Source organism: Colletes latitarsis, chromosome 8 (genome assembly GCF_051014445.1).
Source record: "Colletes latitarsis isolate SP2378_abdomen chromosome 8, iyColLati1, whole genome shotgun sequence".
NCBI lineage: Eukaryota > Metazoa > Arthropoda > Insecta > Hymenoptera > Colletidae > Colletes > Colletes latitarsis.
Window position 1 is genome coordinate 5,525,523 of NC_135141.1, and position 27,550 is coordinate 5,553,072.

Below are 27,550 nucleotides of genomic sequence, written 5' to 3' on the forward strand. Positions count from 1 at the left end.
AGCATCATGTAATTTCACTTGTACAATGTTCATATCACGCATTGCAACAACCGTAAGCACCAAATAACAAATTGATAACGATGTTGGAGAAGGAGCTGATAGCACATGTTGTTTGATATCCTCGCGTTTCTGAATAAACACCATCCATGTTGAGTAAAACAGCAACAATGTATTTCCTCGAGTATCGCCAAGAATAATTTCCACGGTGGATACAGGTCCTACACCGATTGCAATATCCAAATACTTTTATGCTGTGGATGTGAGGGCAAACCTCCTTCCCAGTATATGAGGCGTTGAACGTTGTTTCTTGCTACTGTTACATGTAGAAAAGTAAATAAAGAATAAAAGGTAAATAATGACAATAAGTAATGATGATAAGAAAAAATGGATAAGAAAAAATGGTGATAATAATACTTACTCATTACTTGTGCATGCTGTATCGCAAGGAATGCAATAATTCATTTTTTCAGAAAAATTTGAACGTAGAATTCGATAGATAATGTTTCACGACGATACTATCAAACGAGACTGAATATTGTGCAGCACTTAAATGCAGCTGGCCGCCTTCCGGGAGGAGCTCCTCGCCGGAAGAGCGGTCAGCAGGAAGGCGGTGCCTCCCCGACCTGTTCCGGTACAGTCGGGGAAGGCAAAGAAGGGCGGAGTGAAGGCTCCGCCCAGCGTTGCGGTACCAGGGCCCCGGGTCGCGACCCCCAAGGGGGGTGGTGTACCCGTGGTCGCGGTGGTCGCGTCCTCCACAGCACCCTCCCAAGGGGGGGTGGCGTGGAGTGAGGTGGTGGGGCGGAAGGCGAAGCGGGCGGCGAGGAAGGCCTCGCAACCGCAGCCTCCGCCTCCGGCGCCGGCGGCCAAGGTAAAGGCCGCGGCGGTCGCACGCGGTGATGTACCGGCACCGCGTCGACCGTCGCGCGCGGGTGGGGGCGGTCCCGGGCGGGCAGGAACCTGCTTCGGGCGATTTGAAGCGCCAGGCCCGGCAGTCCGTGTTGCTCGCGTGGCAGGAGCGGCTGGCTCTGCCAACCGCGGGGCACCGGACTGTCGGGGCTGTTCGGCCACTCCTGAAGGAGTGGCTGGACAGAGGCCATGGCAGCCTCACCTACCGGCTGGCACAGGTATTTTCCGGGCATGGCAGCTTTGGAAGATACCTGTGCCGGATAGGGAAGGAGCCGACGGCGCGTTGCTGCCACTGCGACGCTGAGCAGGACACGGCGGATCATACCCTGGAGGTATGCCCCGCGTGGGAGGGGGAGCGCCGTGTCCTGGTCGGCGTCGTCGGGCGGGATGTCTCGCTGCCGGGCGTGGTGCGCGCCATGCTCGGCAGCGAGGAGAAGTGGAGGGCCGTGGCCTCCTTCTGCGAGAACGTAATGTTGCAGAAGGAGGCCGCGGGGAGGGAGCGCGAGCTTCAGCGGCGCGCTGAAGCTCGCGCTCGTGCGGTGGCCCGAGGTCGTCGCCCGGTCGCGAGGCGTCGCGGGCGGCCGCCTCGGCGTGGCGGATGACCTAGGCTGGGAGGGGGGTCCTGAGGGGACCCTCCTCCCGCCAGGCGGCGCCGGGTCGGACCGGTTGGGGGTAGGAGTGCCTCCCCCTACCGGTCCGACGCAAGGGGAGGCACCCTCGGCGGTCTGGTGCGGCCATGAACGCCCGGCCGCCGAGGGGTGGAAACGGGGTCGCGGGCGGTTGCGAGTTGGAGCTCGCAGCCGCCACTAAACGCGGCCCCGGGACGGATAGCGGCGGGATGGAGTGGCCCCGTCCCGCCGCTATGAGGCAGTGTGTCTACTGGGGGGACCGATTGTCCCCCCGGGGGATGGGCGCGAAAGCGCGGGCACGGGGAGGATACCGGAAGAATGCTTCGAGCGATTCCCGGTATCCTCCCAAAGCGTGCCGAAGGGTCACCGTGGGGTTTTTAGTGGGTAGGTCCCGCGCCTGTCGTTGTACGGGCGCGGGGAATCCCACACACCCCTCCCCAAGGAGGTGGGAGGGAGTCTTTCGAAGATTTTCCACACGACAAAAAAAAAAAAAAAAAAAAAAAAAAAAAAAAAAAAAAAACACTTAAATGCAACGTTGCATCATATGTACCAGAGGAAGCGGGTGGCGCGTAGTGGGGGGAGGAACTTTTTATGTCACGTGTTCTTCTTCTGCGAAAAGTGCAACTTTTGCAAAAATGTTTTTTAGTTTACCTTGAACACGTCTAAACATGCAACTTCTGCAAAGCGTATAACATTACATTCGCAGAATGATGCAACCAAATAATATTCTTCGCGACATAGATCATTTTTACGTTCACACTGTTCCCAATAATTTTTATGGGATCCACGAATTGTGCGAGCTATTGGGTCCTAATCATTTTACGAACACGCTGTTCATCTTCTTATTTTATGTCGCATGTTCTTCTTCTACGAATAGCGCTACGTTTTTTGCAAGGCGTTTTAGATTACACTGAACACGTGCAAAAACCCAACTTCTGCAAAACGTATACACTGCATTCACAGACAAAGAATTCTGTAATATTGTTAAAAAGCTGATGCTTCTAACGACGAGGTCCGGATAGAGGTATAGGAGTTTTCAGGGAAAATTATTACGGACGTCTGGTTTTCTTTTCGTCGGCCTTCTACGCCGACCTTTTATTACAAACGTAAAATTGAAATAAAAATAACAATCGAAAACCAAAAAATAAATTATGATTGTCTATAATCGTGCTGGGATGTTGCCTGCCTCGTCTCTGCCGGTCGCCGAACTCGCCGGGTTGAGGTAGGCCAAGGTTCCTATAATCAGAAAAACACGGCTATGTGTTAGACACACGTAAACACGTTATACGTATCTATGCCGCGTTTGTGTCCTCACGCTCCTGGCTTCGGGAATCGAATGTATAGGAGCGGAGAATTACGCTCGCTCGTAATATACGAGCTCACTAGTGGACTGTATTTATAATTTTGGCTTTTGATAAAGAATAAATTCCTTATCTACGCCGTTTGCAGTCGATTACCTTGTGGACGGGATTGCAAGTGGAGGTTGTAAGGCTCCAAATGCACTTTTCCCGTGAGTCTGTCCACTGAGTCTATGCGCCGAAACGCAGTGCAGTGCAACAGCCCAACCGTCGAACTGTGGCTGCTCTTGGCTGCTTCAACAGACAACTTATTGGTCAGGGGTTGCACTACGGAGCCCGACAGCACGTGGTTCACTGCACGTTGCACATCTATTCGTTGCGCTTAGCAGTATTCGAACCACGTGGGGGCCTGACCCACGACTCCGTTACTTCTCCGCACAGGTGCTCCTCTAAACGTTACACCGGCGGGATCTGTAGGAGTAAGGACTCGCAGACCGGAAAAGTCAGACGTCCTTTGTGGACGTCGACCCAACTACAATGGACCCACCTGGATGGTTCACCACGTAGGTGCCTTCCTTTGGTGTCTCCTCAGTCTGACGGTAATCACAAGAAAATTGAAGCGTAATTTTTGCCAACTTTCTTATGCCTCGATCGTTTATACGATCGAGACGACCGCTCAATTCTGCACGGAGGGATCGAACACCTTACTGGTGTATATTCTCGATCACTCCACAGGATATCGAACACCTTGCTGGTGTATTTTCTCGATCTCCTGTCGCAGGACTGATTTCGTGGAATCTCGATTTGGGAAATCCCATACAAGATTCCGGGGCGTACTTGACCGAATCTAAACCGATCCGTTTGTCAAGGAAAAGGCGGATTATTTCCACATTTTTCTCGAGTTTTATCGAATTCTCAGCTGTGCGAGGTCAATCAGTGGACCCGCACCAGACTGAACATCTACTCTTTGCACCCTTTAACTACAGGCAGAATCATTCTGAATATCAAACAATTCGAAGTTTCCTTTTGTAAATCTTTCCGTTCGAGTGCAATCGGGAGCCGATCCGCTCTAGTTGGAAGTCTACGTAGGACTGCGCGGATTGACAACCGAAGACGCTGCCGCGTTACTCTAATTAGTCGTTACGCGGCGCTGTCTAAATTTCGGCAGTCTTTCTCCGTCTGATTCTTAGCGCACTACTCTCTCACGGTACTGATGTCATCAATACCGTTAGCACACTCGAATCGAAAGTAATGAGCCGTTATCGATGCCAGAAAAACTAGTAATACACGCGTTTTTCTATCACTGTTTGCTGTACAAATCCTATTAGAGATAATCTCCTTCGAATTGTACGTTAACAGGATTAACAGTAATCGCGGCCGAGGACAATCGCTCGGCATTATGCAAATCTTTAAACAAATATATATATGGAGACCCTTACCGTGGGAAAGAAATTAGATACCATGTTTTGATGATTTAAACATATGATATACTTATTAAAGCAATGAATAATTATGTTACAAAACATTACTTTTATGGATCCACGAATTGTGCGAGTTATTGAGCCCCAACCACTTTACGTACACGTTGTCCCCTTCTTACGCAATACTTTTTCAACTAGATACACGTCGGAGTTTGCAACGCGTTGCAACTTGTGTTCATAGAATCCTCCAGCAATTGGTTTTTCATAAACATCTTTCAGCAGATATGTTGCAGGATTAGTTTTCTGTACCTCGGTGATTGTAAATATTTCAGTGCTCCAATTCGGAGTGTAACTTTTTCCAAAAATTGTCTAGAATTTGCTCACGCGTACTGCATCTCTTACCTTGAATCGTCCAGGAGCGGCAATTTTTAAATGATTATACACCATTCTTAAGAGCTTAGCGGCGTTTGTTGGTGTAACATCAATTGGTCGCATAGCGATAGTTCGATGCTTTCGCGCGTTGTAATTTGATATGAGATACTGCAGCGAATCGATCCATTTGTAATTTCCATTAAGCGTAAATAGTTTCCACATATCGTTTTTGAGTGTAGGATTGAACCGCTCGACGACTGACGCCTTCATCACCGAATACGTTGAATAATGATTTATGGTGTACTTTGACAAAAGTTTTTGCATATTTGCGTTGTAAAATTCCTATCCTTTGTCGGTCTGCAAATTTTTCGGATACCTCCCACTGTCTCCGATTATCTTCCCGATCGCTGTAGAAACTTCATTTTCATTCTTGGTTTTGAGGGGTATAGGCCACGTATGCTTACTCAGCACATCGATAACAGTGAGTATGTAATGGAAGCCTCTGTTATATCGCGTGTAAGGTCGCATCTCGACCACGTCCGCTTGCCATAGGTCGTCGTATCCATGTACTATGACGCGTCTTCGAGGAAAATGCCTTCTCGCCGGAGCATGCAATTCTTCCACAAGACATCGTTTCTCGGTACTGGAGGTTTTCTTCTTAGCCATGTATGACTCGCCACTAATGCGAAGACCTACCGCACAGGTCTTATCAATCAATCAATGTTCAACGTCTCAATGCCCCAACGCCCCCAACATCCCAACACCTCAATGCCTCAACATCTCAACGTCCCAACATTTCAACGTCCCAACGTCCCAACGTCCCAACGTCCCAACGTTCCAACGTCCCAATGTCCAGTTATTGATGCATGTGATTTCGGAATTCGATAATATCCCTCTCCAAGTGGTTCAGTTGATCTTTCAAACTCTGAACGTAATCTTGAAACATGATCATCTTCTTGTCGAATTCATCTTGTCGATTTTTTATAATTGTCATGTTTTCTTGCAAGTATAGTTTGTTGATAACGTTGCCATCCTCTACAGGTGGTGATACTCGACGAATCTTGCGTCGTAGGTCTTGCGACTTTGCATCATAATCGACACCGACAATACATAGAGCGTTGTTGCGCACATAATTTCTCACTACTCCATTCCAGCGATAGTATGATTCCATTGTTCCAAACGATGACCCAAACTTGTTGATTGGCATTTTGATAATGATTGACTGTATCGTCAAAGTGCAGCTTAATTTATAATGAGTTCTGCCTCGCGAAGTTCCTCGATAATCGATAGCATCTCATTGTCGTGAGCATTGTGACCGGCTTGACGCGAAGCCTTGAGCAATCGAAACCGATCTACGAGTTCGTTGGGATCATTCCAGTAAACGTAATCAATCTTGTTGCTGGTTAATCTCATCGAGCTTGGTACCCTTTTCCAACTTTTCTAACTTTCAATAAAGGTTTGATTACATAGCTATACTTGTATCCTCTGTTGCCTAATGTTTTACCATACGAATCATGCTTGTACTTATGTGCACTCGTTGTCAGCAGTATGTCCCTATATTTGCATGCATCAGCCTCAGTATAAATGTCGTTATCTGGAATTTTTTTAAATATCAATTCATAGAGGCCGGGTGTACCAGAATATCGTATGTCATCGATAATTATGTTATCGGCATTGTCCACATCAACATGTTTATTACCGAGCATCGGTCTATCATTACCGAGATAAACACCATACACATGATCCATACCAACCTCTATGTCTCCACGTAATACAGGCGCGATGTATTTTTGGCTCAGCGGACCTAGGTGATTCCGCAACGTTTCTTCACCTTCCGACGTTTGCAACCGACTTCGAACAGACGTTGAGAAATTGCTTTTTGGGCTTTCAAAAACATCTTCGTTTGCTAAGCTTTTTGGACTTTCAAAAGTATCTTCGTTTCCTAAGCTTTTTGTTGCTGGTGCTGTTTTAATCGGTATAGAGGTCATCGTATTCATACCAGGTAAACTTTTTTTTTTTTTTTTTTTTTTTTTTTTTGTCGTGGGGAAAATCTTCGAAAGACTCCCTCCCACCTCCTTGAGGAGAGGTGGGAGGGGTGTGTGGGATTCCCCGCGCCCGTACAACGACAGGCGCGGGACCTACCCACTAAAAACCCCACGGTGACCCTTCGGCACGCTTTGGGAGGATACCGGGAATCGCTCGAAGCATTCTTCCGGTATCCTCCCCGTGCCCGCGCTTTCGCGCCCATCCCCCGGGGGGACAATCGGTCCCCCCAGTAGACACACTGCCTCATAGCGGCGGGACGGGGCCACTCCATCCCGCCGCTATCCGTCCCGGGCCGCGTTTAGTGGCGGCTGCGAGCTCCAACTCGCAACCGCCCGCGACCCCGTTTCCACCCCTCGGCGGCCGGGCGTTCATGGCCGCACCAGACCGCCGAGGGTGCCTCCCCTTGCGTCGTACCGGTAGGGGGAGGCACTCCTACCCCCAACCGGTCCGACCCGGCGCCGCCTGGCGGGAGGAGGGTCCCCTCAGGACCCCCCTCCCAGCCTAGGTCATCCGCCACGCCGAGGCGGCCGCCCGCGACGCCTCGCGACCGGGCGACGACCTCGGGCCACCGCACGAGCGCGAGCTTCAGCGCGCCGCTGAAGCTCGCGCTCCCTCCCCGCGGCCTCCTTCTGCAACATTACGTTCTCGCAGAAGGAGGCCACGGCCCTCCACTTCTCCTCGCTGCCGTGCATGGCGCGCACCACGCCCGACAGCGAGACATCCCGCCCGACGACGCCGACCAGGACACGGCGCTCCCCCTCCCACGCGGGGCATACCTCCAGCGTATGATCCGCCGTGTCCTGCTCAGCGTCGCAGTGGCAGCAACGCGCCGTCGGCTCCTTCCCTATCCGGCACAGGTATCTTCCGAAGCTGCCATGCCCGGAAAATACCTGTGCCAGCCGGTAGGTGAGGCTGCCATGGCCTCTGTCCAGCCACTCCTTCAGGAGTGGCCGAACAGCCCCGACAGTCCGGTGCCCCGCGGTTGGCAGAGCCAGCCGCTCCTGCCACGCGAGCAACACGGACTGCCGGGCCTGGCGCTTCAAATCGCCCCAAGCAGGTTCCTGCCCGCCCGGGACCGCCCCCACCCCCGCGCGACGGTCGACGCGGTGCCGGTACATCACCGCGTGCGACCGCGCGAGCAGGTCCATGGGCGGCATCCCCGCTAGAACCGTCGCCGCCTCATGTGACATGGTCCGATACCCGCGGACGACCCTGAGCGCCATGCGCCTCTGCACCCGACGCAGCATAGTCATGCTGCGCCGGGAGGCAGCCAGGTCGTCCGCCCAGACGGGGGCCCCGTATAGGGCCACCGACTGGACCATTGCCACATAGAGGCGACGAACTCGGCCCGCCGGGCCCCCCAGGTTGGGCAGGATCCGGCCCAGAGCGGCAACCATCCTTTCCAACCGGGGGACCAGGCAGCGGAAATGCTCCTCGAAACGCCAGTGGCTATCGAGGATCAGCCCCAGATACCTGATCAGGGGCTTCACCTCGATGTCAGCCCCACCCACCCGGATCAGAGGGGATGGCGGATCCTGCCGAGGTGAATGAAACGCAATCACCTCGGTCTTATGGACCGCCACCGTCATCCCCATCCCCCTGATCCGGTCGACGACGCGTTGCGACCCCTCCTCCGCGCGACGCATGGCCCTCCCCCAGTGCGCCCCGACGGCCAGCACCAGTGTGTCATCCGCATAACACACCGTGCTGACGCCGTCGGGGAGGCCGGCCCGCAACACCGAGTCGTACGCGATGCTCCACAGGAGTGGCCCGAGGACCGACCCCTGCGGAACACCGCAGTACACCTCCCTCCGCATATCACCATCCCGGCCCGGATACTCGATCCACCTGCCGCGGAGATAATCCCCGACGACCGCCCTGAGACAAGGGGGGACTCGATGATATTCGAGTCCCCTCCTTATCTCTTCCCAGGGGAGGGTGTTAAAGGCATTGGCAATATCCAAGGATATTGCCAATGCCACCCCTCCCCGGGAGACGGCCGCCTCCGAGAGGGCCCTCACACGACCTATCGCGTCGATAGTCGATCGGCCCCCCCGGAAACCGAACTGGCAGTCGGCCAGACCGGGATCACCCCGCGACAGGTGCTCGACGAGGCGGGCAGCAATCACACGCTCGAAGAGCTTGCCCACCTCGTCGAGGAGACAAATGGGCCGGTATGCGGAGGGAGACTCCGCGGGCCGACCCTCCTTCCGGAGGAGGACCATCCTCGCCACCTTCCAACTGGGGGGGAATCGCCCGTCCCTCAGGCAGCGGTCGAACAACCGCCTGAGGTCGGCCCCAAGGACGCCCTGGGTCAAGACCCAAACCCGGCCGGGCACACCATCCGGACCCGGGGCCGTGTTACGAACCCCGAGCCGTCTGATGGCCGCTGCCAGCTCCTCCTGCGTGACCCCCAGCTCGGCCGTCCACTCCACTGGGACAGGCGCCGCCGCCGGAGGACGCGGTCCCCTCTCCCCAATTGGGAAGAGTATATTGACCACGTCCTCCAGCAGCCGGGGGTCAAGACCCTCGGTGACGGGGGGCGCCCACGGGCGGAGCTTATTCAGCACCACCTTATATGGGCGCCCCCATGGATCGTCATCAAGGGTCTGGAGGAGCTCCTTCCATGCCTGGGTCTTGGCCCGTTTGATGGCGACCTGCATAGCAACCCGCGCCACGCGGTATGCTCCATACAGGTCATCAGCTGCCCTCGCTCGCGCCACGCCGTCGCCTGTACGTTGACGACGGCGCGCGCGGGTGTACTGGCATCGGGCGCGGACAGTCGCGACTCGCAACTCCGCGATCGCGTCCGATCACCAGTACACCGCCCGGCGAGGAGAAGCCCGCCCGACCCGAGGCATCGCCGCGTCGCAAATACCCGCGACCAATGCTCCGAGCCGGGCGACCTCCTCCTCTATGCTCGGCAACTCGGCCGCTCCCTGCGGCCAAGTTGCAGCGAGGGCAGCTGCCATCAGGGCGTCCTTGTCCAGGCGCCGAAGCGCCCAGCGGCGTGGTGGGGTGCCACGCAGGCGGCCGTGTCGGGATGCACTCGCGGCGGCAGAGACCTCCATCCGGATGTACCGGTGATCGGAGAGTGTCTCTGCCCCCGCGACCACGTGCCAACCCGACACCATGCGCATGGCGTTGGGGGTCGCGAATCCAACATCCACGATGGACCCCCCATATCGCCGCACGCATGTGTGCTCTGACCCCCGGTTCAATACCCGGAGGTCGAGCCCCGCCGCCCAATCGCCCAGGATCCCGCCGCGAACGGAGGTCCTGGGGGATCCCCAAGCCACCGACTTGGCATTAAAATCCCCCAGGACCAGCACCGGCCGGGCCGCGTAGCGCTGCACGCATGCCGCGACCTCGGCCAAGTACAGCTCGAACGCAGCGTGACCGCTACGGGGCGAAATGTAGCACCCCACCACAGCGACTCCCCCCCAGTCCACGGCGACGAATCCCCGACCGCGCTCCAACAAGGAGAACGGTGGGGACCCGTCGCCCCCTCCCCATACCGTCGCCACCAAGCCGTCCGCGTCGCCCACCCAATGAGGGTGATCAGGGACGCGGTACGGCTCGGCGGCGACCGCCAGGCCAACCCCCCACTCCGCGAGGACTTGGGACATCAAGTCCTGTGCTGCGCGGCAGTGGTTGAGGTTGGCCTGGAGGAGGAGGCGGGGCGGCATTAATTAATGGCCGCGCCAGCCTCCTCCCGGCCGTCCGTCCCCGTAGCACCGTCCACCTCCATGGAGGACGATGCCACCGCCCTCGGCACCGGAGCCGGTGCAGCCCGCCTCTTCCTCTCCTTCCGGGAGGGGGGGGAGCACTTCTTGCTCCCCACCCTGTGATCGGCTGGCCTCCCCATGTCCGCACACAGCGGGCAGTGGGGGGCCGCCGAGCACTGGCTCGCACGGTGCTCTTTGGCACCACAGCGGTAACACTGACCGCTGCGGTCCACCGGCGAGGTGCACCACTGCCTCACGTGCCCCAATTCGAGGCAGCGGTGACACTGGAGTGGGCGCGGCGCGAGGATTTCCACTCGCGCCGAAACCCACCCCACCAACACCCTCCCGGATTCCGCCACCTTACGGGCGGCGGAGAGGGGGCACCGGGCCCACACCGACCCGAGGCCGGATGGCGACCTGCGGATCTCTCCGATCCGCAGGTCCTCCACAGGACAGTCCCCCGCCCTCGCAAGGGCACGGGACACATCCTGTGCGCTGACCGAGTCGTCCAGCCCACAAACGCGCATCTCCGTGCGCTTCGTGGGCCGGGCGACCCGGACACCTCGCTCGCCCAGCTGCTCCCGGAGCCTCTGGGCGAGACGATCCGCCTTCGCGCCGCCTTCCGCACCGGGGATCTCCAGCAAGAGACCCCCGGTCACGGCCCTCTTCGCCCTCACGGAGGCGATGCCCAGCTCTTCCAGGGAGATATTCTCCCTGGCGAGCCGCATCGCCTCCGCGAGGGTCAGGTCGCCCCCCTGCGCAACGGTCAGCGTCACCGCTGCCGTTTTTGGGGGACGACCTGGTCGTGCCTTCCCGACCTTCGCGGCCTTTACCTTGGCCGCCGGCGCCGGAGGCGGAGGCTGCGGTTGCGAGGCCTTCCTCGCCGCCCACTTCGCCTTCCGCCCCACCACCTCACTCCACGCCACCCCCCCCTTGGGAGGGTGCTGTGGAGGACGCGACCACCGCGACCACGGGTACACCACCCCCCTTGGGGGTCGCGACCCGGGGCCCTGGTGCCGCAACGCTGGGCGGAGCCTTCACTCCGCCCTTCTTTGCCTTCCCCGACTGTACCGGAACAGGTCGGGGAGGCACCGCCTTCCTGCTGACCGCTCTTCCGGCGAGGAGCTCCTCCCGGAAGGCGGCCAGCTTGCCATCAATCATGCCCCCAATCCTCCTCAGAAGATCGTCTTCTGAGGAGGACGGGGACTTCTTCACGGGCGGAGTGCGGGTGGAGGGGCCCGCGGTGCCCCGCACCACTGCCGCCGCACTCCGCTTATTTACCTCCGCCGAGGGACGCGGCGGTGGAGGAGGAGGGAGGATGGGAGGGAGGGCCGCTCTGTTCCACAGCGCCTCTGCCCTCCTCCTTCCCTGTCGCTCCTCCTCCAACAGGAGCTGCAGACGGGCGTTCCGCCCTCTGAGCTCCCGCGCCGCCTCCCTCATTTCCTCCGCCGCGGCCTTCAGGGCCTCCGCGCCACCGCTATTCTGCCCCTTAAAGGCGCAGGCAGCGGCGACTTTCTCCACCCGTCTCAGGGACGAGGAGATCCTCTCCGATATCTCCTCGGTCACCTCGTCCCTGAGGCAACTCAGCCTCACCGACGGGCTCATCGCCCCGCCCACCTCGACGACGGCCTGCCCCGTCCTCTTCCTCTTAGAGCCTATGTGGCTCGTGCTGGAGGAGAAGGACGAGACCGACGCCGTCTCGTCGTCCTCCTCCACCCTCCACGAAGCCGGACCTGGCGCTGAGTGGGGCGCGAGCGCCGCCACCCTAACCCCAACCCCGTCTCCGTCCTCCCCAACCGACAAAACCCGCCCCATCCCCATTTTATTTTCTGTGTCCATAATAATCCCACGAGATGGTCGGAAATAAAGGTCCACCCGGGCAGAGCCGCCTTACCCGGGTAAGCCTAATACTCCGGGGGTTCGGCAGGTTTCCCGGAGGTGGTCGCTTGGGGTTGGGCCTTCTCCCCCAACCATGCATCCCATCGCCGCGCACCATAGCTTAGGATTGGAGGGCGATTTTATAGAGTCGCCATACTCGTGGCCCAGGCGGTTAAGCCAAGACCCCCGTTCCTCCTGCCGTCACGTACCATTCACAAAACCAATAGGGAATTGTGAATGGGTCGTTGTGACGACCAACAGGAGGCTTACGGTGTGTGTATGACTCGGGTACCCCGGGTTCGTTAAGCCCGTACTGCAGCTGAAAGGCTGGCAGCCCCTGAGGGGATACCAGGTAAACTGCTTAATCTTGCTGAGGTTTTTAATGTTGGTACTATCTTAATCGGTGTAGAGGTCATCAGATTCGTATCGGGTAATCTGCTTAATCTTGCTGAGCTTTTTATTGTTGGCACCGTCTTAATCGATGTAGAGGCCGGTGTAGAAATCATGGGATTCATATCGAGTAAACTGCTTAATCTTGGTTTTTTATTTTTGATGGTTTCGAAAGATTTAACCAGTAATTTGATTGTGTTTTATCCGATTCCTTGATATTCGGAGTGGATAATGGTTCACTTCCGATATGTGTATTATTCTATAGATCATAATTTTTTGTCACGTTGTCGACAATTGCTTTCAGCGGTTCAGTAACAGGCTTAAAGTGCTTTCCAGCGCAATCTCTTCCTCAATTTTACCAGTTTTTAATTCACGATACTTTTTGCGAATCAAATCACTCGTTCTCGCAATCTGTTTCGTCATCCTCTCACAATCGTCAATATTGTTGCACATGTTGGAACATTGCTTCGTCAACGTATCGGAAATAACTAAACATGTTATGATATTGCAAAGTCATTAAATCCCTTTCTATAGCGACCATTCCATAATGCGCTGTCTTTATCAATCACTTCAAATCCATATTTTTCTTGCCAACAAGCGGTACACAATTTGCAGAAATTCTCAAATGACATGTCAGTGTTAACATCATCGTTGTATACATGTTCTAGATTTGTACCATCTTGTTTGAACATGATCAGCAGGTTCGCGTTGTAGCATATCAGATGCTTCGGTATCTTTGCATATGTCTAACAAAGATAGAAACAGTCAACGTCCGAGTGCCTACCCATTGCAAAGTATTCTCTTACCACGTTTTGCTTATCACATGCCACATCATCAAAGATAAAAATGGAATTCGGAAGTGCATCGCTCGACGGAACGACATCGCTGTTATTCGAAAATGTAAAATAACCAATTTCGTCTATCGATGAGAATATATTTTCTAGATATCGATATTTCGGTTGTTGCAACGATTTCGAGTACGCGTATACGTTTTCGAAACGAACACCGTGCGGACTTTCTAACAAACTAATCACCACGTTCGTTTTGCCGCAATTCGATGGACCGCAGATGATACCACGTATAGAGGCTGGCAGCATATTTCCATGTTTGCGTAACTCTTTCCCAGACTGTATATTTTTGTCTACATTAGTCACTTTGATCATAGGTTATTGGCGTATGAACTGCATATTTTATCAGCACTATACAAATGAAGATACTTTCGAAAGAGTGCTGGTCTATTTATACCGATGCATAAAGCTGAAACGATCAGTATTCAAATATAACCTGCCGAGTCAGCAGAACACACATTGGGAAAAACCTATTAAGTCGCGTTATAAACACACTTCCGATTGAATTACATATTCCAGGTTATCAGTTTTGTGGTCCCGGGACACATTTAGAGAAACGTTTGGCGCGAGGCGATCAAGGTATCAATCCGCTGGACGCCGCGAGCATGATATAGCGTATTCACAAAATAACGATCTCGTAAAACGACACGTAGCTGACAACATCCTAGCAGCAAAAGCACGAGAACGCATTACCGCGAGAGATTCCAGTCTCGGGGAAAAGGCTGCTGCTACAAACGTTTGGGCGACTATGAAGGCCAAAACAAAATTCGGTATGGTTTTGAAAAAGAAAAAAAAGAGTGCTGCGAAGAAGCGAATACTTCCAACGGCGAAACGTGGCGGTATCCTACCGATTTTACCATTATTGAGGGTTCTCGGCTCATTGGTTGTAGGGGCGACAGGAGTCGCGAAGGTCGTGAACGATAACAAGGCAATGCAGCGTCAGCTAGAAGAAATGAAACGTCATAATCTCGCCATGAAAGGTCACGGACTTTATCTCGCGTCATACAAACGCGGGCGAGGAGTCTCAAAGAGGAAAAAAAAGTCAAAATTAAAATGCCTGAAGGCGTAACTACAAACATACAACTGCAGCAACTGGCAAAGCGTATGCGTATTTCATATTTCAGAGATATTTTTATGCGCAATACTTTACCAACAGATGGGGTACGCAGGAATGAGAGCGGGATCGTAAATTTGGATATTGTTGAGGGACCAGGTACTCATTGGGTGGCATATGCAAAATGGGGAACTGATACAATATTTGAAGAATAGTGTAATCGAGTATAATCACATGCTTTATCAGCGCTATAATCAAAGCAATTGTGGACAGCTGTGTTTACAGTTTCTGCTGACAGTTGACAATCAATTTAAGGACAATCATTGTACGCTTTAACTCCAGTATCCGTTGGAATATGTCGCTGACGCTAACGCTCACCGGGCAAAGTAGTATTCTCGTAGTAAGCTATTTTCCAGCCATCGATTTGAGCAATGGTGATTACGAACTCGGTCTTATGGACTTTGAAACATATTACACAATACCGAGTGTAAATTTGTCAAATAATAAATTTTACTACGATAATGATGATAAGGAAATCATTATTCCCGAGGGATCTTATGAGCTGGACAACATTCACATGTATTTGCAACGATCGCTTTCATGGGATAATGAAGGGAACCCACCCTTGATGCTTAGAGCTAACAACAATACGATGAAGAGCGAAATCAAGTGTAATTATAGCATAAATTTTACCAAACCCAATACTATTGGCTCGTTGCTGGGGTTTTCAACGAATCGGGTGCTACAACCACGAAAATGGCACGAATCGGATACATCAATTAATATAATGAATGTAAATATCATTCGCATTGAATGCAACGTGACAGCTGGCACTTACACCAATAACAAGTGTGCGCACACGATACATGAGTTTTCGCCTACCGTTCCACCAGGATATAAGATATCGGAAAGATCAACACAGATCATTTACCTTCCGATTACTGCACGAAGCATTTCGGATTTGACGATTCGCGTTGTGAATCAAGACGGTCAATTGCTCGGTTTTCGAGGGGAACAGGTCACCGTTCGACTGCATTTGCGGAGACAACGACTGTAGTGGGAGATGCTTGTGCTGAACGAAGGGGAGCAAGTGAAACAGACGACGCGCGGAAATAAAGAGAAGACGATTCAATCGCTTGCACACCACACTGTATCGAATATTGACTGTCTAAATCCATCAGGCGAGAGGACAATTCGATTACCCACAAAACTTACTGCATCGAATGTTGAATTTCTGAAATCGTTGGGTTTTGTTGTACGAAATGGCTAAGATCTTAAACATTGGAAGCGAACCGATCTTTGAAGATCGCATTGTCAAGATTGAGACTCACACGTACAACCCATACGCCAACACAACGTTAGGACACAACGATGAGATACGAATACCTATACAACAGCAGGATTTATACACGCTACCATGTGAGAGCTTTCTATACGTTGAAGGAAGATTCATAGTAAAGAAGCCAAACAATGAGTTGGATGCATTCCTCGGAAATAATTGTGTTGCGTTTATGTTTGATGAAATTCGATATGAACTCAATGGTGTGGAGATCGATCGTAACAGAAACGTTGGGATAACAAGTACCATCAAAACATTTGTGTCCTCAACATATGACAAATCGTTAATTTTACGGAATGCTGGATGGGCCGCGCAATCAAACATACCGACAGGTTACTTTAACTTTTGTGTACCGCTCAACATGCTGTTGGGGGTTTGCAAAGATTACAGACGTATAGTAGTCAACGCTCGACATGAACTCATCCTTATACGCGCTCGCAATGATAACAACTGCATCATTGCAAATTCCGCGCTGGAGCCGTAGATCGAATTACTAAAGATACAGTGGCGAATGCCGCGCATTATACTGAATGATACGTATAAACTATCGATGTTGCGGATTTTGGAAAGCGGACAATACCTAAGCATGAGTTTTCGTTCGTGGGACCTGTTCGAGTACCCATTATTGCAAAGCACAACAAAACATTCATGGGCTGTTAAAACTGCAACTCAGCTGGAGAAGCCGCGATACGTCATTTTTGCGCTGCAGACTGGTCGGAAGAACAACATGTCTAAAGATGCAAGCAATTTTGATGAATGTAACTTGACCAATGTGAAACTGTATCTAAACTCTGACTTTTATCCATATGATGATTTGAATCTTGATTTTGATAAAAACAGATGTGCTATTCTTTTTGATATGTTTGCACGTTTTCATAAAGCTTATTATGGATACGACTGTTACGAAACGCTTTGCAACAGGGAGAACTTTTCGTTGTATGGACCGTTTGTAGTCGTCGATTGTTCGAGACAGAACGAATCAATCAAGAGCGCTACCATAGATGTGCGAATAGAATTTGATTGCAAAGAAAACGTGCCAGCAAATACTACCGCCTATTGTCTTATTTTACATGATCGTGTTGTCGAATACTGTCCACTGTCCAACGTTGTGCGCAAGATTACATAAACTGTAACATCAGCAATGTTTGTAATATATATATAACAGGCGGACACACACCGCATTGCAGCATAGTTTCAAAGATATTTTCATGATGGTACCAACATTTGTCGACATACAAGGATTCGTTAGCGACACAGAGTTTGTTGTAAAGGAAGTGGCAGTGCTGAAAAAAGGAAGCATTCTATCGCATTATATCTTCCAAAGTCCATATCCATGGTGTTTATTATCTGCGTCCGATAAATCACGAGCTACTTGGGTGACGAAGAATCATCACGAACTGTCGTGGGACGACGGTTTTGTACCCTACAGCATGAGCAAAATGCTTATTACATCGGCAATAGTAGATGAGTCAAACCCAATCGTCTATGTAAAAGGGCTTCAAAAGCGTGATTGGTTAACCAACATGGTGGCTGAACATATTAATGCTGAGAACATCGATGCTGATTATGGTGATATTGAATGTTTAAAAAATCTTGATTGTGCAAATACATGGCGATGTGGTAACCATAAAAAGACATGTGCTATGCAAAATGTATTTAAATTATACAATTGGTGGTTAAAATATCAAAAATAAATGTACCTATTTTGATTTGCAAAATGTATTTAAATTATGCAATTAGTGGTTAAAATATTGGAAATAAATGTATCTTTTTGAATCAATTTATGCCATTTGAAAAATACATCTAATTTCCCCATCCTCCTCCTTCCTAGCAATTTTATAAAATCATGAACTTTCAAAATATGTCTAAAAATCTTTTAATGTTTTTGCAAGCTTCTGAAAAAACATGTACTTATTAATGATGGTTGAAATATTGGATATAAATGTATCTTTTTATAAAATTATGAACTTTCATACTAGTTAATGGTGGTTAAAATACTGGAAATAAATGTATCTTTTTATAAAATTATGAACTTTAGAATAAATCTAAAACCATTGATGCCGATTACGAAGATATCAAGAGTTTGAAAAATCTCGATCGTGCTAATACATTACGATCCAACAACCATGAAAAGACTTGTGCTTTACAAAATGTATTTAAATTATACAGCGGGTGGTTGAAATATCAGAAATAATTTTTTTTCTTTTTTTTTTTTTGCTGTAAACTTTTCATAATGTAAAATTAATAACAAATTGGGGTGAGGGAGATGTGTAGAGATACTGATCATGATACCATGTATATAAATTGTTTTATTACATACTATAATTACATACATAAAAATGTAAATAAAAATATATATATAATGAAAATGAATAAAAAATATAAAAATTATTAATACAAGTTTTCACAAACTATTATCGCCTGTCTTGATATTTTATGTAACACATGACACATCCCATGCAATGTAGCGAATCAGCAAGTTTGTATACTTGCACGCCACATTTGCTACAATATAATATGTTGCGGCGTTCATCAAACATTGACACCATCACCAAATTGTGAGATGGTTCTTTGTCGTATTCCATTGCTTCATAATACGGTAGTGCGGCTAGACATTGCTCGCAAATTCGCCATAGTTCCCGTCTTCGTCTATAGCAGTCGCCTCCCCACAAGCAATGTCTCTTATTGATAATATTATATCGTGATGAAAGTAATGTAACCTCTGCATATGGGCGGGCACCATCCAAGCTAATTCTTGCTGCGTGGGGCGAGAATGTTCATATTAGAATATTATATTCTGTAATTGAGGTTGTTAAATATGATACAAACTAATGTGATAAAAATTATTCCAGTTTTACATACCTTCATCCTACTTGTCTGCAACCATTGATAAAATTTTTTTATTTTTTATGTAAAAAAACTTAAAAATCACTTCTGCTATAAATGGCGTGGGCTGGTTGTACAACTCTTTATATAGTGCATTACTCGGGTGAGGGAGGACTTGGTTTTCTTAGGAATGGGAGTGGTACTCGCTCGTATCTGCCAACATTAGTAGAATTGCATGCCCTCAGCTTCTCCCACAGCATTCTGCAAACTTTGCGTTCTTGGATCTTTTATGGTGTTACAAATATATGTATACTGGTATGTCTAAAGCGGTATTTTATAATGCCCCCATGGCAGCGTCTTGGTTGAATATGGTACAATATATCGTTTGTCATCGTATGGACTCAAAGCAATTTTTGTTTCTGATATCGTGTACACTTAATGCAACATGGATCTTGTACGCGATTGGTGACAAATCTTTTCAACCTCACCCATCAGACATTGCACATAATCATCAAATGTTATAGTTCGCGCTACAACATTACTCTTGACACCTTTCACCTTTTTCGTATCTTTCTTACCATCGACTTGTATGGCATACATCTTCGCTCTCAATCCAACAAATTCGGTCATAATCGCACCATTATTTTCATCTTTCATTAAACCTGGTACCTTCTTATTAGCAAGCGGAATACCATATCGATTATCTGTGGGATAATCGCTCGTGTCAAAGCGGGTAATATCGCGTATCATAAGTTCATAAATATCGTCACACTCGATGTGGTAGATTAGACTGTCTGTATCGGTGTACATAATTTTACATTTATTCCTATCTATGGGTTACATGTAATCGTGATGGAATTCATACAAACAAATCATAGATATATCTAGTATACACATACCCAGATAGATTGGTTTGTTAAATTTTACGAACAATTTATGCACTTCGATTGCAACTAGGTTTTCCGAAAATATGCTGCGACTGTGGAAACTTGGCTTAGCGATCAGTGCCTCTGCACCATATCTCCCTCCCCATTTCGTTACTAATTTGACATCTACATGATTGCGCACATTCTCCATGGTTTTGCCAAACACTGCATTATTCATTAACTTATATAAATTTTTCTCAAAATCTTTTGTAGCAAGATTTCTGAACTTTGCATTTAGTTCGATGTAATCGCGAAGCCATGGGGATTGGGAAAACTGTAATAGGGGGTGAACTTCAGTTACGCGAAGGCATGCATACCAGCTCACTGCTTGCTTCCTAGCTTGTTGCTTCCTACCAGAAAACTGCTTGCTTACTAACATACTGGTTCCTTTCTAGCTCATTGCATTCTTACTAGCCCTATTGCTTACTTACTAGATTACTTGTTGCTTACTAGCTTACCGCATGTTTACTAGCCTGCTGCTTGCCTACTAGCTTACATGTTTCTTCCTAGCTTACTACTTTCTTACTACCTAGTTGCTCGCTTACAAGCTCACGGCTTGCTTACTAGCTTGCTGCTTGGTTACTGTCTTACTGCTAGCTTACTCCCTTGCTGCTTGCTTAACAGCTTACTGCTAGCTTACTCGCTTACTGCTTCCTTATCAGCTGGCTGCTTGCTTTCTAGCGTTCCGCTTGTTTACTATCTTATTGCTTTGTTACTGACTTACTGCTTCCTTACTAGCTTGCCGCTTGCTTTTTAGCATCCTGCTTGCTTTCTAGCTTAGTGCTTGCTTACTAGCTTGCTGCTTGTTTTCTAGCTTACAGCTTGATCCCTATCATATTGCATGCTTACTAGCTTCCTCCTCGCTTACTAGATTCCTCCTCGCTTACTAGCTCACTGCACGCTTACTAGCCTTCCGCTTGCTTACAAGATTACTGGTTGCTTACTAGCATACCACTCGCTTGCTAGCATACGGCTTCCTTACTAGGTTCCTGCGCGCTTACTGGCTTACTGCTTTCTTACTAGCCAGTTTCTTTCCTACTAGCCTGCGGCTTGCTTACTAGCTTACTTGATGCTTACTAGTTTACTGCTTGCATACTAGCATACTGCTTCCTTACTAGCTTACAGCTTGCTCACTATCATATTGCTTCATTACTAGCTTCCTCCTCGCTTACTAGCTCACTGCTTGCTTACCAGCATACTGCTTGCATACAAGCTGACCGTTTTCATACTAACTTACTTTCTTGTTAATAGCTTACTGCTTTCTTTCTAGCCCACTGCTTGCTTACAAGCTTACTGCTTGTTTACTAGCTTGCTGCTTTGTTACTAGCTTCCTGCTTGCTTACTTTATCTCGGCTTGCTTACTACCTTCCTGCTTTCTTAGTAGCTACTAGCTTTCTTACTAGCCTACTGCTTGCTTACTAGATTCCAGCTCGCTTACAAGCTTACTGCTAGGTTACTCACTTACAACTTGCATACTAGCTTCCACCTCGCTTACTAACACACAGCTTGCATACTAGGTAATTGCTTTCTGACCAGCTAACTGCTGGCTTACTAGCTCACTGGTTGCTTACTAGCTTTCTTCTAGCTTACTGGCATACTGCTTCCTTACTAGGTCCCTGCCCGCTTACGAGCATGCTTCTTGCTTACTAGCCTACTGCTAGCTCACTCGCTTACTGTTTGCTTACTACCTTACTGCTTGCTTACATGCTACCTGCATTCTTGCTATCCTGCAGCATGCTTTCCATCTTACTGCTTGCTTACAAACTTACTGCTTTCTTGCTAGCCTGCTGCTTGCTTGCTAGCTTACTGCTGGCTTACCTGCTTGCAGCTAGCTTACTAGCTTACTGCTTGCTTATTAGCCTGTTGCTTGCCTTCTAGCTTACTGCCTCCTTACTAACTAACTGCAATTTTCTTAGCCGGCAGCTTGCTTTCCAGCATACAGCTTTGTTACTAACCTACAGCTTTCTTACTAGCTTACTGCTTGCTTACAAGCTTTGTGCTTGCTTACTAGGTTGCTGCTTGCATACTAGCTTACTGCTTGCTATCTATTTTACTGCTTGCTTACTAGCTTGCTGCTTGCCTTCTAGGATACTGCTTGCTTACTAGCATACTTGCTTGCTAACCAGCATACTGCTTTGCTACAAACTTACTGCTTCCCAAATAACTAACTGCATTTGTAGTATCCTGCTGCGCGCTTGCTAGCTCACTGCTTTCTTACTAGCTTACTGCTTGCTTGTTAACTTACTTTCTGCTTACTGTCTTACTGCTTGCTTACTAGCTTACTACTTGCTACTCAGCTAACTGCTTCCTTACCAGCTTATTGCTCGCTTACAAGTTTGCAGGTAGCTTACTAGTCTACTGCTTGCTCAAGAGCTAACTGCTTCCTTACTAGACTGCTGCTTGCTTTCTAGCTTACCGCTTGTCTACTAGCCTACCGCTTCCTCACTTGCTTCTTCCTCGCCTACTAGCTCATTGCTTGCTTACCAGCTTGCTACTAGATTACTAGCTTCATGGTGGCATACTAACTCACTGCTTGATTACTAGCTTATTGGTTGCTTACCAGCGTGCTGCTTGCTCACCAGCCAACCGCTTTCCTACTTGGTAACTGCTTCCTTGCTAGCCTGCTACTTGCTTACTAGCTTACTACTAGCTTACTAACAAACTGCTTTCTTACCAGCTTACTACTTGCTTACTATCTTACAGGTTGCTTACTAGCTTACTGCTTGCTTACTAGCTTACTGCATGCTCAATATGCAACTGCTTTCTTTCTGGCCTGCTGAATGTTTTCTAGCTTACTGCTTGCTTACTAGCTTATATGTTGCTTACTAGCTTACTGCTTGCTTACTAGCCTCCTACTCGCTTACAAGCGTTCTGCTTGCATGCTATCATACTGCTTGCCTCCTAGCTAACTGCTTCCTTACTAGCTTCCTCGTCGCTTAACAGCTCACTGATTGCTTACTAGCTTACAGGCTGCTTAATAGCTTACTGCAAGCTTAATCGCTTAATGCTTGCTAACAAGCTTGCTGCTTGCTTACTAGCATACAGCTTTATTACTAACTTACTGCTTGCTTACTAGCTGTTGAGAATAGATATATTTTGTATTTCCGAATCTTCGCGATTTTTCTCTGTTCGACGTCGGCCCAGGTCATGTCATAAAACCAACAGGTCTGCCGACCATTTGGCGACGCATATATAGCCGGGATTTTTCTTGGTTTGAAGTTAGTGGTGCGACAACCCTGACCGCGGAGAAAAGTCTTCCATATATTTTGTCGCCTCCGTGTCTTACACCGTATACCGTTCCAACAAATTATTTTTTCTTCTGTCTGCGGTAAGCGATTGGGGAAATCTATCACAAAGATAGATGCTTCATTGTTTATGTGCCTAGCACGCGTCCACTGCGCCTACTAGAAAGAATTTGTTGGTAAGCCACGCTGGCTAGGTGAATAAACGTCTTTTTTACTGGGTACCAATTGTGTAAGTGACTTCTTTGCAATGTCTGACATTGAAGTTGGAATGGAAATCGTGAAACTGGACGGCACTAACTACTCCATCTAGAAATTTGAAGTAGTGATTGCGCTGCAAACAAAAGGTTTGCTTGGTTTCGAAGATGGTACAATAGTAAAACCTGCAGAAGACAAGGCAACGGAGCTTAAAGTGCACGTTGAAAAATCAGTGCAGGTAAAAACGATTAGACTGTGTACAATCGCCCCAAGTCTTCGCCGCAATTTGTACAACTGCTCCACTGCAAAGGAAATGTGGAACAAGCTGAGGGACCTGTACAGATATGCAAGTGAAGACGCTGCACAAACTGCCTGGGAGCAGTTTTATAATTTTCGCGTTAATGTAGAGGAGCCCATTGCAGATCATTTGGAGATACTGGAGAGCATCTGCAGGCGCCTGCAGGATGCGGGTGAGGAACCGTCGGACAAAGCTGTCATGGCAAAACTGCTGCGCAGTTTACCCGCGAAGTTCTCCATTTTTCGTCACACGTGGGAATGCACTCCTGCCACGGAAAAAACGAAAACGAACTTGATCAGCAGACTGATCAAGGAAGACAGGCGTTTTGCTGAGGATGAAGTGTCGACGCTCGCACTTCGTGTTCAAAAGACGTCCCTGAACGTCGCAAAGAAAAAGAAACGCTCAAAGAAGGATATCGAGGAGCTGGAAAAACGAACGCGGTGTGGAGTCTACAAAGAAAAAGGCCACTGGGCACGTGAATGTCCAAAAAATCAAGCTGGAAAATCATCGGACAGTTCAGCGAGAAATGCGCCAGCGTTGGTGTGTGACATTGTTGTAACATATAAATGCACCAGTGAAAGTGACAGTGACGTGTGGATTGCGGATTCGGGTGCCGGAATGCATATGACTTTCCGGAAAGACTATTCTTCGGCATTGCAGCCGAATTCAAATGGTCATGCGGTTAAAGTAGCGGATGATCGTATCATCTCAGCGGCTGGCATCGGAACAATTAAAATCCAAGAAGTGCTTGAGGGAGTGCTATACAAACGCGAAGTACCAGATGTGCTCTATGTACCTGAACTAAAGTGTAGTTTGTTTTCTATAGGCTCCATGAACAAAAAACGGCACTCTTTTCATTCGTTTGAAAACAAATGTGAAGTTAGCGATAGTAAAGGAAAACTCGCCGCACGTGGAATACCGCACGGAAAACTGTTTAAAATGTGTTTCAAAGTGAAAGTGTCCATTGACTGTAAAGCGCTGAATGCTTGTCACCATACATTTATGAACAGAATGGTCGCACTGGACGCGAAATTCGTACGCTCATTGAAAGTGCACGTTCTATGATTCACGCAAAGAACATGGATCAAAAATTATGGGCAGAAGCAGTAGACACCGCATGCTAACTGCTGAATCGGACCATCCTAAAGCCAGGGGAGACGATTACTCCGTTCGAGAAGTGGTTTAAACGCAAACCTGATATAGAACATTTAAAGGTGTTTGGATCCGTAGCTTACCTGAACGTGCCGAAGGAAAGACGGCAAAAATTCGACCCAAACAGCAGACAGGTCATATTCGTCAGTTACGATGGGGAGTCTACTAATTTCAGATTCTGGGATAATAAATTGAAGAAAATTTCAATAAGCAGTGTCGTAACCTTCAACGAAAATGCCCTGCCCAGTGCCGAAACCGATAGAATAATCAAGTTTGGAATTGAAGACGAAAGAAAGCCGATTCCTACTCCAGCAGGTGCAGCCGAACAGCAAGCTCCAATTGTGGAAGATGTCGCCGAAACACGAGAACTGGAAAACAATGGAAATAAAGAAAACGCAGCTTTGCCAGAGACAGAGCAGGTAGCCGCCAATGAAAATGCTCGGGAAGGTAGACAACTGCGCAATAGAAGAACATTACAAGCACCTGACCGATACGGCGTACCTATTGCTATTTTGGCTGATACGTTGCCTATGACCTACACTGAGTCAATATCCAGTGACGACACCAGCAAATGGAAGAAAGCCATATCTAGTAAGGGAAGCATTCGGCTAGTATGAGATGCGGGCATATCCCAGACCTAACCCAGACCTAACCGGTGTTACCGACTAAAATACTGACCGAATCCAGGTTTAATTGACTGTTACAGTGTGGTACCACATTACTACGTTGTTCAAACCCGATAAAACCCAGGATCTGGCCAACAAGTATGCAAAGAAGGAAAAATCATGAGCCAGATGCGGGCATAACCCAGTCCTAACCCTGACCTAACCGGTATTACCGACTAAAATACTGACCGAATCCAGGTTTAATTGACTGTTACTGTGTGGTACCACATTACTACGTGATTCAAACCCGAACAAACCCAGGATCTGGCCAACAAGTATGCGAAGAAGGCAAAATCATTAGCCAGATGCGGGCATAACCTAGACCTAACCCCAGACCTAACCGGTTTTATCCTCTAAAATATTGATCGAAACCAGGTTTTATTGACTGTTACTGTGTGGTACCACATTACTACGTGATTCATACCCGAAAAAACCCAGGATCTAGCCAACAAGTATGCGAAGAAGGCAAAATCATGAGCCAGATGCGGGCATAACCCAGACCTAACCCAGACCTAACCGGTTTTGTCCTCCAAAATATTGATCGAAAGCAGGTTTAATTGACTGTTTCAGTGTGGTTCCATATTACTACGTGATTCAAACCAGAGAAAACCAAGGATCTGGGCAACAAGTATGTGAAGAAGGCAAAATCATGAGCCAGATGCGGGCATAACCCAGACCTAACCCAGCCTAAGCGGTTTTATCCTCTAAAATATTGATCGAAACCAAGTTTAATGGACTGCTTCAGTGTGGTACCACATTACTACACGACTCAAATCCGAAAAAACCCATGATCTGGCCAACAAGTACGCGAAGAAGGCAAAATCATGAGCCAGATGCGCGCATAACCCAGACCAAACCCAGCCTAAGCGGTTTTATCCTCTAAAATATTGATCGAAACCAAGTTTAATTGTCTGTTTCAGTGTGGTTCCATATTACTACGTGATTCAAACCAGAGAAAACCCAGGATCTGGCCAACAAGTATGCGAAGAAGGCAAAATCATGAGCCAGATTCGGGCATAACCCAGACCTAACCCAGACCTAACCGGTGTCATCCTCTAAAATATTGATCGAAACCAAGTTTAATGGACTGCTTCAGTGTGGTACCACATTACTACGTGATTCAAACCAGAGTAAACCAAGGATCTGGGCAACAAGTTTGCGAAGCAGGCAAAATCATGAGCCAGATGCGCGCATAACCCAGACCAAACCCAGACATAACCGGTGTTATCCTCTAAAATGTGGGTCGAAACCAGGTTTAATTGACTGTTGCAGTGTGGTACCACATTACTACGTGATTCATACCCGAAAAAACCCAGGATCTAGCTAACAAGTATGCGAAGAAGGCAAAATCATGAGCCAGATGCGGGCATAACCCAGACCTAACCCAGACCTAACCGGTTTTGTCCTCCAAAATATTGATCGAAAGCAGGTTTAATTGACTGTTTCAGTGTGGTTCCATATTACTACGTGATTCAAACCAGAGAAAACCAAGGATCTGGGCAACAAGTATGAGAAGAAGGCAAAATCATGAGCCAGATGCGTGGATAACCCAGACCTAACCCAGACCTAACCGGTGTCATCCTCTAAAATATTGATCGAAACCAAGTTTAATGGACTGTTTCAGTGTGGTACCACATTACTACGTGATTCAAACCAGAGAAAACCCAGGATCTGGCCAACAAGTATGCGAAGAAGGCAAAATCATGAGCCAGATTCGGGCATAACCCAGACCTAACCCAGACCTAACCGGTGTCATCCTCTAAAATATTGATCGAAACCTAGTTCAATGGACTGCTTCAGTGTGGTACCACATTACTACGTGTCTCAAATCCGAAAAAACACAGGATCTGGCCAACAAGTTTGCGAAGAAGACAAAATCATGAGCCAGATGCGGGCATAACCCAGGCCTAACGTGGACCTAACCGGTGTCATCTTCTAAAATATTGATCGAAACCAAGTTTAATGGACTGCTTCAGTGTGGTACCACATTACTACGTGATTCAAACCAGAGTAAACCAAGGATCTGGGCAACAAGTTTGCGAAGCAGGCAAAATCATGAGCCAGATGCGCGCATAACCCAGACCAAACCCAGACATAACCGGTGTTATCCTCTAAAATGTGGGTCGAAACCAGGTTTACTTGACTGTTGCAGTGTGGTACCACATTACTACGTGATTCAAACCAGAGAAAACCCAGGATCTGGCCAACAAGTATGCGAAGAAGGCAAAATCATGTGCCAGATTCGGGCATAACCCAGACCTAACCCAGAACTAACCGGTGTTACCGACTAAAATACTGACCGAATCCAGGCTTAATTGACTGTTACTGTGTGGT